Source organism: Macrobrachium nipponense, chromosome 23 (genome assembly GCF_015104395.2).
Source record: "Macrobrachium nipponense isolate FS-2020 chromosome 23, ASM1510439v2, whole genome shotgun sequence".
Classification (NCBI taxonomy): domain Eukaryota; kingdom Metazoa; phylum Arthropoda; class Malacostraca; order Decapoda; family Palaemonidae; genus Macrobrachium; species Macrobrachium nipponense.
The window spans coordinates 1,220,426-1,230,777 of NC_061090.1; the positions used below are offsets into that span (position 1 = coordinate 1,220,426).

The 10,352-nt window shown below is 33.2% G+C and overlaps 1 long non-coding RNA gene across 1 annotated transcript; it reads left to right on the forward strand.

The window, feature by feature from the left end:
- The first annotated feature begins 426 nt into the window (after positions 1 to 426).
- Positions 427 to 9,083, forward strand: LOC135196111 (uncharacterized). The gene is made up of 3 exons (XR_010310325.1): positions 427 to 488; positions 1,270 to 1,423; positions 8,945 to 9,083. It is a non-coding gene; the product is annotated as an uncharacterized LOC135196111 (long non-coding RNA).
- The last annotated feature ends 1,269 nt before the right edge of the window (positions 9,084 to 10,352 follow it).

The following is a 10,352-nucleotide window of genomic DNA, read 5'->3' on the forward strand; positions in this document are numbered from 1 at the left end:
ATGATTTTTATGTAACCACTTAATCTTTTTAGTTCAAATAAAACTCTTTAAGATGTCTTGTGGATGGCGAAATTATCGAGCTACTAGAGTCTTTTATTCTCTTCTCTAATGTGGACTATATTGACATTATATATATATATATATATATATATATATATATATATATATATATATATATATATATATATATGAAATCCCATATACTTACATAGAGATATGTGACATTTCATTTATATATATACACATTCATACATGCATAAATTCATCAGTTCATACATTATACATATATGAATATGAAATCCTGTATGCATAGAGATACATGAGATTTCAGTAGTAAATATGACATTAGGACAACTCATTTGCATTGCCCCCTTGTCTTGTGTTATTGATTTTTATTCTTTCTCTTCCCCAACCCCCTTGTCTATCAGGCCTTGCCAGCGACAATCACCACCGATGAGCAGAAAGAACTTCTGGCCCTGTTGTGCAAGGTGAGTGTTCAGTAATTGGTCCTTGTTACCTTTTTTTATGCACAGATTGACATAAGATAATCAGCTCAGTGGTCTGGTGGAACTGAGATATACTTAATTTAAATTTGAGTAATACATGCAGTTTGAATTATCACTTTTAGTCTACGGTCGACTCAAGATGCACCCGTATAATATTTCAACCTTTTCTTATGACTTATGTTAGATTTTCTGTGTCCCATCTAGTAAGCTTTTGTAAATCACTTTTGTAAATCACTTTTGATGTGTCTGACACGTAGGTTCGAAACGAAAGCATATGATTGTTGTTTTCTTCTCGTTTTCGTCGTTCTTCAAGTTTACTGAATTATTATATGTGTGACAGCAAAAATATTCCCTATAATGTAAGCGCACATGAGGTACCCCGAAATATTGAGTGAGGAAATTATGTAACCAACCAAAATACTATTAAATGAGATGGGATGAAATGATATATTGCAATCTCTCTCTCTCTCCGTGAAATGTTCCAGCATGCACTTTTAAGAGCCAATGAGGATTTACTTTCTCTCTCTCTCTCTCTCTCTCTCTCTCTCTCTCTCTCTCTCTCTCTCTCTCCGTAAAATGTTCCAGTATATACTTTTAGAGCCACGGCTCTCTCTCTCTCTCTCTCTCCCTCTCTCTCTCTCTCTCTCTCTCTCTCTCATACACACACACACACACACACACACACACAAATAGAGTTGGTCTACTGCAGACAACCTTTTGTGAAGTGACGAAAGGGAATCTCCTCCTCTTCCTCCTCCCACAGGTGCACGAGCTAGAGATCCAGAAGGTGGAGATGCAGAGCGAAGCCCTCCTGAAGGAGCACGAGCTGAGGCGCCGAGACCTCCTCCTCCTCCGGTACGACAGACAGAGGAACCTCTCCGACGAAATCATCACCAGGCAGCGGCAGATGATCGAAGGTCGGTTCCCAAAGAGACGCTTTCTTGTTCCTTCCCACAGCAAGGAGTGTTGCTTACTCGGGGAGTCAGCCTACTTTGTTGTTGTTGTTGTTGGAGGGATAGGAAAATCTTATGGAAAAGCCTACAAACTACTTTGTTGTTGTTTGGTGAGGGGGGTGTTAGGAAAGGTCCATGAAAGATTCTAAAAAGGTCTGAAAAAGGTGTTTCGCATTGAGTTGAAAGATACAGGAATGTTAGGATAGGATGTTTTACGATTCGTTTATTTAGATGAAAATGTAAAAAATAAATCATGTGCATGTTAAACAGTAGAGAACAATTGTTTTCTAATAAAATATGGCGTATTTATTTTAATTTTCGTTAGTGAAACAACACGCTATTTGACCGTAGACTTGAGCACACGCGCCGCGAGCAAGCTGGAGGTCGGGTCACGCCTTGTTTTTGTTTCCTCCCTTTTGTCAGAGCATCTTTCCACCCCGTTGTTTATTTCCTTTTCTCGATTTCCATTTGCTTGTTTGTGATGTCTTGGGTTTTGTAGTAGGTAGCCCTTTCAGTGTCGTTACAGATAATTATATATATATATATATATATATATATATATATATATATATATATATATATATATATATATATATATATGTATATATACGTATATATTCTTAGTCTCTATATGTAACTACTTAGTTTGTCATAACATGCAAATATAATGGTTCTTTTAGGTTTTATGATTCTCTAAATAAATGGTTCTTTTAGCTTTTATTATTATCTAAATAAATGGTTCTTTTAGCTTTTATGATTGTCTATATAAATGGTTCTTTTAGCTTCGAAGTTTGGTGACCCCAGCATTAGGGGGAAAAAGCCTCAAATACTCCTTTGTTATATCTCCCCTTTCTGCAGAGGACCAGGTCTCCTTACTTAAAGATCCCAGTTATCTATTTATCTGCGAATCAGTGACGAAATATTTGACTGAATATTGAAATTGTCAGTAGGGTCAACTCAGGAATTGTTATTAATCATATGTCCCTGTAGCTATTCCAGCGGCATTATTTAATGCAGTATGACGGCTGATCAGTGTGAAGTGTCAAAATAGAATGTGGAAATCGAAGGTTAAAAATGTCAAGAGAAAAGTTGAGTGGTTCCTCGTGAAGATGGAGAAACTATTGTTTGACTCTACTCGACCATTTAATTCCATACTTATAAGTGGCTGTTGTGAATTTTTGTTTATTCTGCCTTTATAGACTTATTATACTCTAAATTCTCATGGCCTTTCACATTCACATATGATTTAATATTTAAAGAAAAAAAATTTTAAATGCTCTAAATTCTCATGGCTTTTCACATATGATTTAATGTTTTTTTTTATATTTTTTTAACATGCTCTTAAATTCTCATGGCCTTTCACATATGATTTGATATTTAAAAATATATTTTTTTGATATGCTGTAAATTCTCGTGGCCTTTCAAATATGATTTAATATTTTTTTAAATATTTTTTTTAATATGCTCTTAAATTCTCATGGCTTTTCACATATGATTTAATATTTAAAAATATATATTTTTTTAATATGCTGTAAATTCTCGTGGCCTTTCACATATGATTTAATATATTTTTAAATATTTTTGTAATATGCTCTTAAATTCTCATGGCCTTTCACATATAATTTAATATTTTTAAGAATATTTTTTTAATATGCTCTAAAGTCTCATGGCCTTTCACATATGATTTAATTTTTATTTTTTTTAAATATGCTGTAAATTCTCATGACTTTTCACATATGATTTAATATTTTTTTTTATATTTTCTAATATGCTCTAAATTCTCATGGCTTTTGACTCATTCTGCAGTGTTACAGTCAAAGCAACGATGCTTTTATTAAAGAATACGTTTTATTATCTTTGCTACAGTGACTTCAGAAGCCGATTACCTCTTTTGATATTCTCAAAGCAATATTATTTTTTATAACATCAAATACCAAATATTGAGAAACTCTGCTTTCGTTTTAAGCCAAATTTATCAGTCCATCTGTAGACACTTTCAATTGGATTCTTAATGTGTATTGCAAAATTATTTTGCAACCAAGCCTTTATTTATTCATCTAAGGTAAAATAATCACGGGAAAGAATGCAACGACTTGTTGCCTTTCAAAATAACAAAATTCACAATACGATGTCATTACGTGTAATTATTGTAATTATTGTTTTTAGTTTTATGACAAAAGCTCCCTTTCATGTTCTAGGAAGACATGTCAAGTTACCCTAATCTCTAGTATATCATTTCTAGATGTAAAAATTCATTTACGTCTTTTGCAAACAGGAATCAAGACTACTGCGAATTCCTGACGTTTGTAGTATACCTACGGTTTTGTGGGTTATGTGAAATATGGATATAACTTCATGAAATCATAGTAGTCTTGTTATGTTACGTGTTATGGGATTATGTCAAGATGAGCGAACCCACTATTTTTCACGACAGTATTATACCACTTTGATATATATACATATATATATATATATATATATATATATATATCTATATCTATCATATATAATCTATCATCTATCTATCTATCTATCTATCTATCATATATTATCTAATCTATTCTATCTATATATCTATCTATCTATCTATATATATATATATATATAATATATATATATATATATATATATATATATATATATATATATAATATATATATATATTATATATATATACTATACTATCTGCAGTATGATCCTCAAACATCAATTCAGGAATGCCGAAGACACATGATTGTTTTTAAGAGATTTATTCATAGAGAAACGTTTCGCACATGACTATGTGCATCATCAGTCTGAAAAATGACAAAATAATAACATTAAAAATACTAAAAATACACAGGATTCTTACAATGACAATTAAAAACATTAAACGACTAAAATTAGAGGCAAAGTAAAAACAACTGCTGTTACACCAACCTTCAGGTACAGAGGAAGAAGATAGAATGACCAAAGAAGGAACTACAACCTCCAAAGACGACTATGCCAGATATAGTTGAGCAGAGGAGCAGCCACCGTTTAACGATGGAACGAGTCTTTTAATATATAATGACTCTAAGGTCGTCAAATAATCTGCATCCTTAGAATATGCTAATATGGAAAAGTGCTGTTTCTTGACCTCAATTTTACAATTGATAGCATGATTTTTTATATTTGAATGTTCTGGTCTGCTCAATCTTTGTCCCGTTCTAAAACTCAACCCTAAGTGACTGTAATAACGCATCTGCAACAACCTCTTCGTTGATCCAATATAAGTACCAGGACATCCTGGGCATGTAAACTTATATACCACAATGGACCTCATGAAGGGCTGCAGACGGTCCTTGAAGCCAAACAAAGAGCCAATTTTACTGGGATTATTAGATATTAATTTTAAATTAATGCACGGTATTTCAGTTTCAATAATCTGTTTCAATTTATGCGAAAATTTGGAGTTAAAAATATAAGGAATTGAAGCATACATGATTTTTTTCGGAACCGGTTTTTAATGTTCCGGAAAAAAATCATGTATGCTTCAATTCCTTATATTTTTAACTCCAAATTTTCGCATAAATTGAAACAAATTATTGAAACTGAAATACCGTGCATTAATTTAAAATTAATATCTAATAATCCCAGTAAAATTGGCTCTTTGTTTGGCTTCAAGGACCGTCTGCAGCCCTTCATGAGGTCCATTGTGGTATATAAGTTTACATGCCCAGGATGTCCTGGTACTTATATTGGATCAACGAAGAGGTTGTTGCAGATGCGTTATTACAGTCACTTAGGGTTGAGTTTTAGAACGGGACAAAGATTGAGCAGACCAGAACATTCAAATATAAAAAATCATGCTATTAATTGTAAAATTGAGGTCAAGAAACAGCACTTTTCCATATTAGCATATTCTAAGGATGCAGATTATTTGACGACCTTAGAGTCATTATATATTAAAAGACTCGTTCCATCGTTAAACGGTGGCTGCTCCTCTGCTCAACTATATCTGGCATAGTCGTCTTTGGAGGTTGTAGTTCCTTCTTTGGTCATTCTATCTTCTTCCTCTGTACCTGAAGGTTGGTGTAACAGCAGTTGTTTTTACTTTGCCTCTAATTTTAGTCGTTTAATGTTTTTAATTGTCATTGTAAGAATCCTGTGTATTTTTAGTATTTTTAATGTTATTATTTTGTCATTTTTCAGACTGATGATGCACATAGTCATGTGCGAAACGTTTCTCTATGAATAAATCTCTTAAAAACAATCATGTGTCTTCGGCATTCCTGAATTGATGTTTGAGGATCATACTGCAGATAGTACTTGTTCCCGAGATGATACGACACTTGTTCTTCGTCTTCCTGTTTGCTTTCCGTCTTTGCCTTTGCGGGATTCATCACTTTTCACAACTGCTGAGACACCGTTACCCTGCTGCAACTCTTGCTACTGCTAGGAAGCTTGAAAAGACGTCCCTGAAACTCGAGAAATCAAAATGTGACCTAGATTTTTTGCAATACTGCGAGCTAAATGGCGTATATCCGAAATTCGTCCGATTCAAACTGTACAAGACATCCCTTTACGCTACTGAGTTCTACAAAGAAGCCCTGAAAGATCTACTTCGTAAGGAGATTACTACGAAACAGACTGCTATTCAGAAATTTAACGAGACCGTTACCCAGTTGAGGAGACTCTTGTTTGATGACTTGTCCTTTGTTGATCGGTTTATCTTTCAGAAATTGTTTAATAATTATGTAAATGAATTTATTTCCCATATATTTGTTCGCCATCAAAGAAAGTTGCAGAATTTGGGTATTGTAATTCCGATGTTTGGCCAGAGAAACCGGTGTATATTTAATTTTTCCAATTATGTACTGTCCAAAAGGGAAGAATTCTTACTGTCTTTCGGGCTTGATTTTTGTTTACCCTCCTATAGACCTGACTATGCCAGATTTTATTTCCCTTTAGAGGTGCTGTTTCAAAGACTTGTTAATTTGGATATGGAAAAAAACTTGAGTAATTTACAACAAAAAATGGCTGCTCTTATACATAAGACTTATGCACAATTAAAGGTTACGTGGACTCCGTTTTTTAAAAAAGATGATTTGAAACTTTTGCTTTCACTTAGGAAACGTGAGGACCTAGTGATCTGCAAGCCAGACAAGGGCAAAGGAGTTGTATTATTGAATAAGAATGATTATGTCAATAAGATTGAAGACATACTGTCGGACACTTCTAAGTTTGTAGCTCACGGTGATCCTAACTTTTTAGACATTTATAAACGAGAAGATCGCATTAACAGGTTTTTAAGGAAATTAAAAACTGACAACATTATTGATGATAAAACCTACCAAAAGCTGTATGTAACCGGTTCTTCTTTCAGTATTTTGTATGGGCTACCAAAAATTCATAAAGATGGAATTCCTATAAGACCTATTATGGCAGCGTATAATAGCCCTTCTTTTTCTATTTCGAAATATTTGGTTTCTCTCCTTAACGAGTATACTTCAAGTCATTTTATTTTAAAGAATGGTTATGAATTTCAAAACCAAATCATTAGTCAGGATGGTGACCTGTATATGTCAAGCTTTGATGTTGAGTCTTTATTTACGAATATTCCATTAAACGAGACTATAGAGATTGTTTTAAACAAGGTTTTCCCAGATGGCAATTTTACTTTTCATGGTTTTACTAGGTCTCTTTTTAAACAACTTCTAGAAAACTTGCTGTGCAAGATTCTATGTTTATTTTTAATCAAAAATTGTATTCTCAGGTAGATGGTGTTGCTATGGGTTCTCCTTTAGGACCTTTATTTGCAAATTTTTTTATGTCATTTTTAGAACAAAAATTTTTAGATTGTTGTCCGTCTTCTTTTAAACCATTGTTTTACAGAAGGTATGTAGACGATACCTTTGTTCTTTTTAAGTATCAGTGGCAGGCCACTCAGTTTTTAGATTTTATTAATCAGCAACACCCTAACATTAATTTTACTATGGAATTGGAGAAAGATAATTGTTTACCGTTTTTAGATGTTTTAATCACGAGAGTTAGTTCTGTTTTTACTACTGCCGTTTATAGAAAGAAAACTTATACAGGTCTTGCAAATAATTTCTATAGTGCTTGCCAAACCAGTTTTAAATTGAATACCATCTATACTTTAGTATATAGGGCTCTTAGATACTCGTCCAGTTGGGCCATATTTCATAAGGAGATTGAATTTTTAACTACTTTTTTTCACCAAAATTCATTTCCCAAGGATTTAGTTTTTAGAATCATCAACAAACTTTCAACTAATTATTTTCATCCTGCCACACGGTTTTTAATGTTCCGAAAAAATCATGTATGCTTCAATTCCTTATATTTTTAACTCCAAATTTTCGCATAAATTGAAACAAATTATTGAAACTGAAATACCGTGCATTAATTTAAAATTAATATCTAATAATCCCAGTAAAATTGGCTCTTTGTTTGGCTTCAAGGACCGTCTGCAGCCCTTCATGAGGTCCAATGTGGTATATAAGTTTACATGCCCAGGATGTCCTGGTACTTATATTGGATCAACGAAGAGGTTGTTGCAGATACGTTATTACAGTCACTTAGGGTTGAGTTTTAGAACGGGACAAAGATTGAGCAGACCAGAACATTCAAATATAAAAAATCATGCTATCAATTGTAAAATTGAGGTCAAGAAACAGCACTTTTCCATATTAGCATATTCTAAGGATGCAGATTATTTGACGACCTTAGAGTCATTATATATTAAAAGACTCGTTCCATCGTTAAACGGTGGCTGCTCCTCTGGCTCAACTATATCTGGCATAGTCCGTCTTTGGAGGTTGTAGTTCCTTCTTTGGTCATTCTATCTTCTTCCTCTGTACCTGAAGGTTGGTGTAACAGCAGTTGTTTTTACTTTGCCTCTAATTTTAGTCTTTTAATGTTTTTAATTGTCATTTTAAGAATCCTGTGTATTTTTAGTATTTTTAATGTTATTATTTTGTCATTTTTCAGACTGATGATGCACATAGTCATGTGCGAAACGTTTCTCTATGAATAAATCTCTTAAAAACAATCATGTGTCTTCGGCATTCCTGAATTGATATATATATATTATATATGATATATATATATATATAGTATATATATATATATATATATATATATATATATATATATATATATATATATATATATATATGCTTTAGAAAATCACAGTAGATGAACGTGACTTCATGATATAAGCCATTACCACAGGAAAAAATAATCAGAAATTTGTACCTAGAGCTTTCATCCTTTAATAAGACATTGTCGAGGAATATATATATATATATATATATATATATATATATATATATATATATATATATATATATATATATATATATGTCTAAAAATAAATATATAATCAAATAGTGGGTTCGCTCTTCTTGACAAGATCCGTCTTTATCTATTTGAGAAATCTAGTAGAATGTATGAAGTGTTTCTTTGACGCCAATTGGAAATAGTACTAACTTTCTTCCTTAGCTATGCAAGGAGGCTCAGTAGGTAAGCCAACACGAAAGTCTTTGTTTGGGTGATACCTGTGTTTGTTGTGGCTGTCAGAGTGCTCATCATTTTCCTACTTTGATTGCATCTTGGCGGTTGCAGAGATGTTTTCCATTTATTACTGTAGAACTTTTCGTTCATTTTCATCATGTTAGAATATTTATATCTTGCTCGCAGATTTTAATGAAATTGAAAACTGTACATAACGTAAGAAATATCCTTATGTAATATGAGGATTGTCAGTATCGAAAGAGATCTGTCTGTGAAAGAAATGTTCAGTAAGATGCTTGCATTCTGCTTGCATTCTGCTTGCCTTTGTGTGGCTACAACAAAAACTGCACCGACTCTCAATCAATGACTTGTATTTGTATATCACATGGCACCAAGAAAAAATTTTGTGTGTGTGTGTGTGTTAATTTATGGTTTGTCTTTTTGCGTCACATCTCGTGTGCTTTTTCAGGTGCATATTTGTTTACGGTTGCTCGGACTTCTTGCAACTTTTAATATTATGTAATTTTTTTTTTTTTTTTTTTTTTACGAGAGCCTACGAGAGCCTCCAGCACTGTTTATCTAAGCATTTATCAGGAAGCTTTGTTGAGTTCGTGCTCTCATTACCATGATCTTTCGCTTCTTTGTTTGGATTTAACCATTTTCCTCAAGGAATTTTAAGATGATATCAAGCTTGGTTATCATTTTTTAAGTAATTTAGACGATTTTTCTTTCGATGTTTCAGGGTGTGATGTGCTTTGATTTTAAACACTCGCTTTAATGGGGCAATGTTCTGAGACAACTTTTTCTTGAAGTTTATAATGATGTATTCTTTCTTATAAAAGGAACCAATATTTCATATTTCATGCTTATAAAATCACAGTAGATGCCCGTGACTTCATTATGCAAGCGATTACCACAGGAAAATGATAGGCAGACATTCAGTACCAAGCGCTTTTGCCTTTGTTCAGGCAATGTGGAGGTCAAAAACTGCTACATATATCATTACTAAGACTTTACTTTTGTTTAGATTGTTTTTCAAGGAATTTTTACTTCTATTTTGGTGTAAACAAAATTGAATGCTAAACGTCATGTGCACCCACCGACAGAAACATGTTTTGTGTTGTACTGCACTAAAACTGACAGTTTCGAGTTGTCCACGAGTGACCACAATGTTCTGGCAGAGTTTTCCACGAGTGACCACAATGTTCTGTCAGCGTTTTCCACAAGTGACCACAATGTTCTGTCAGAGTTCTCCACGAGTGACCACAATATCCTGGCAGAGTTGTCCACAAGTTACCACAATGTTCTGTCAGCGTTTTCCACGAGTGACCACAATGTTCTGTCAGTGTTTTCCACGAGTGACCACAATTTTTGTCAGTGATTTCCACGAGCGACC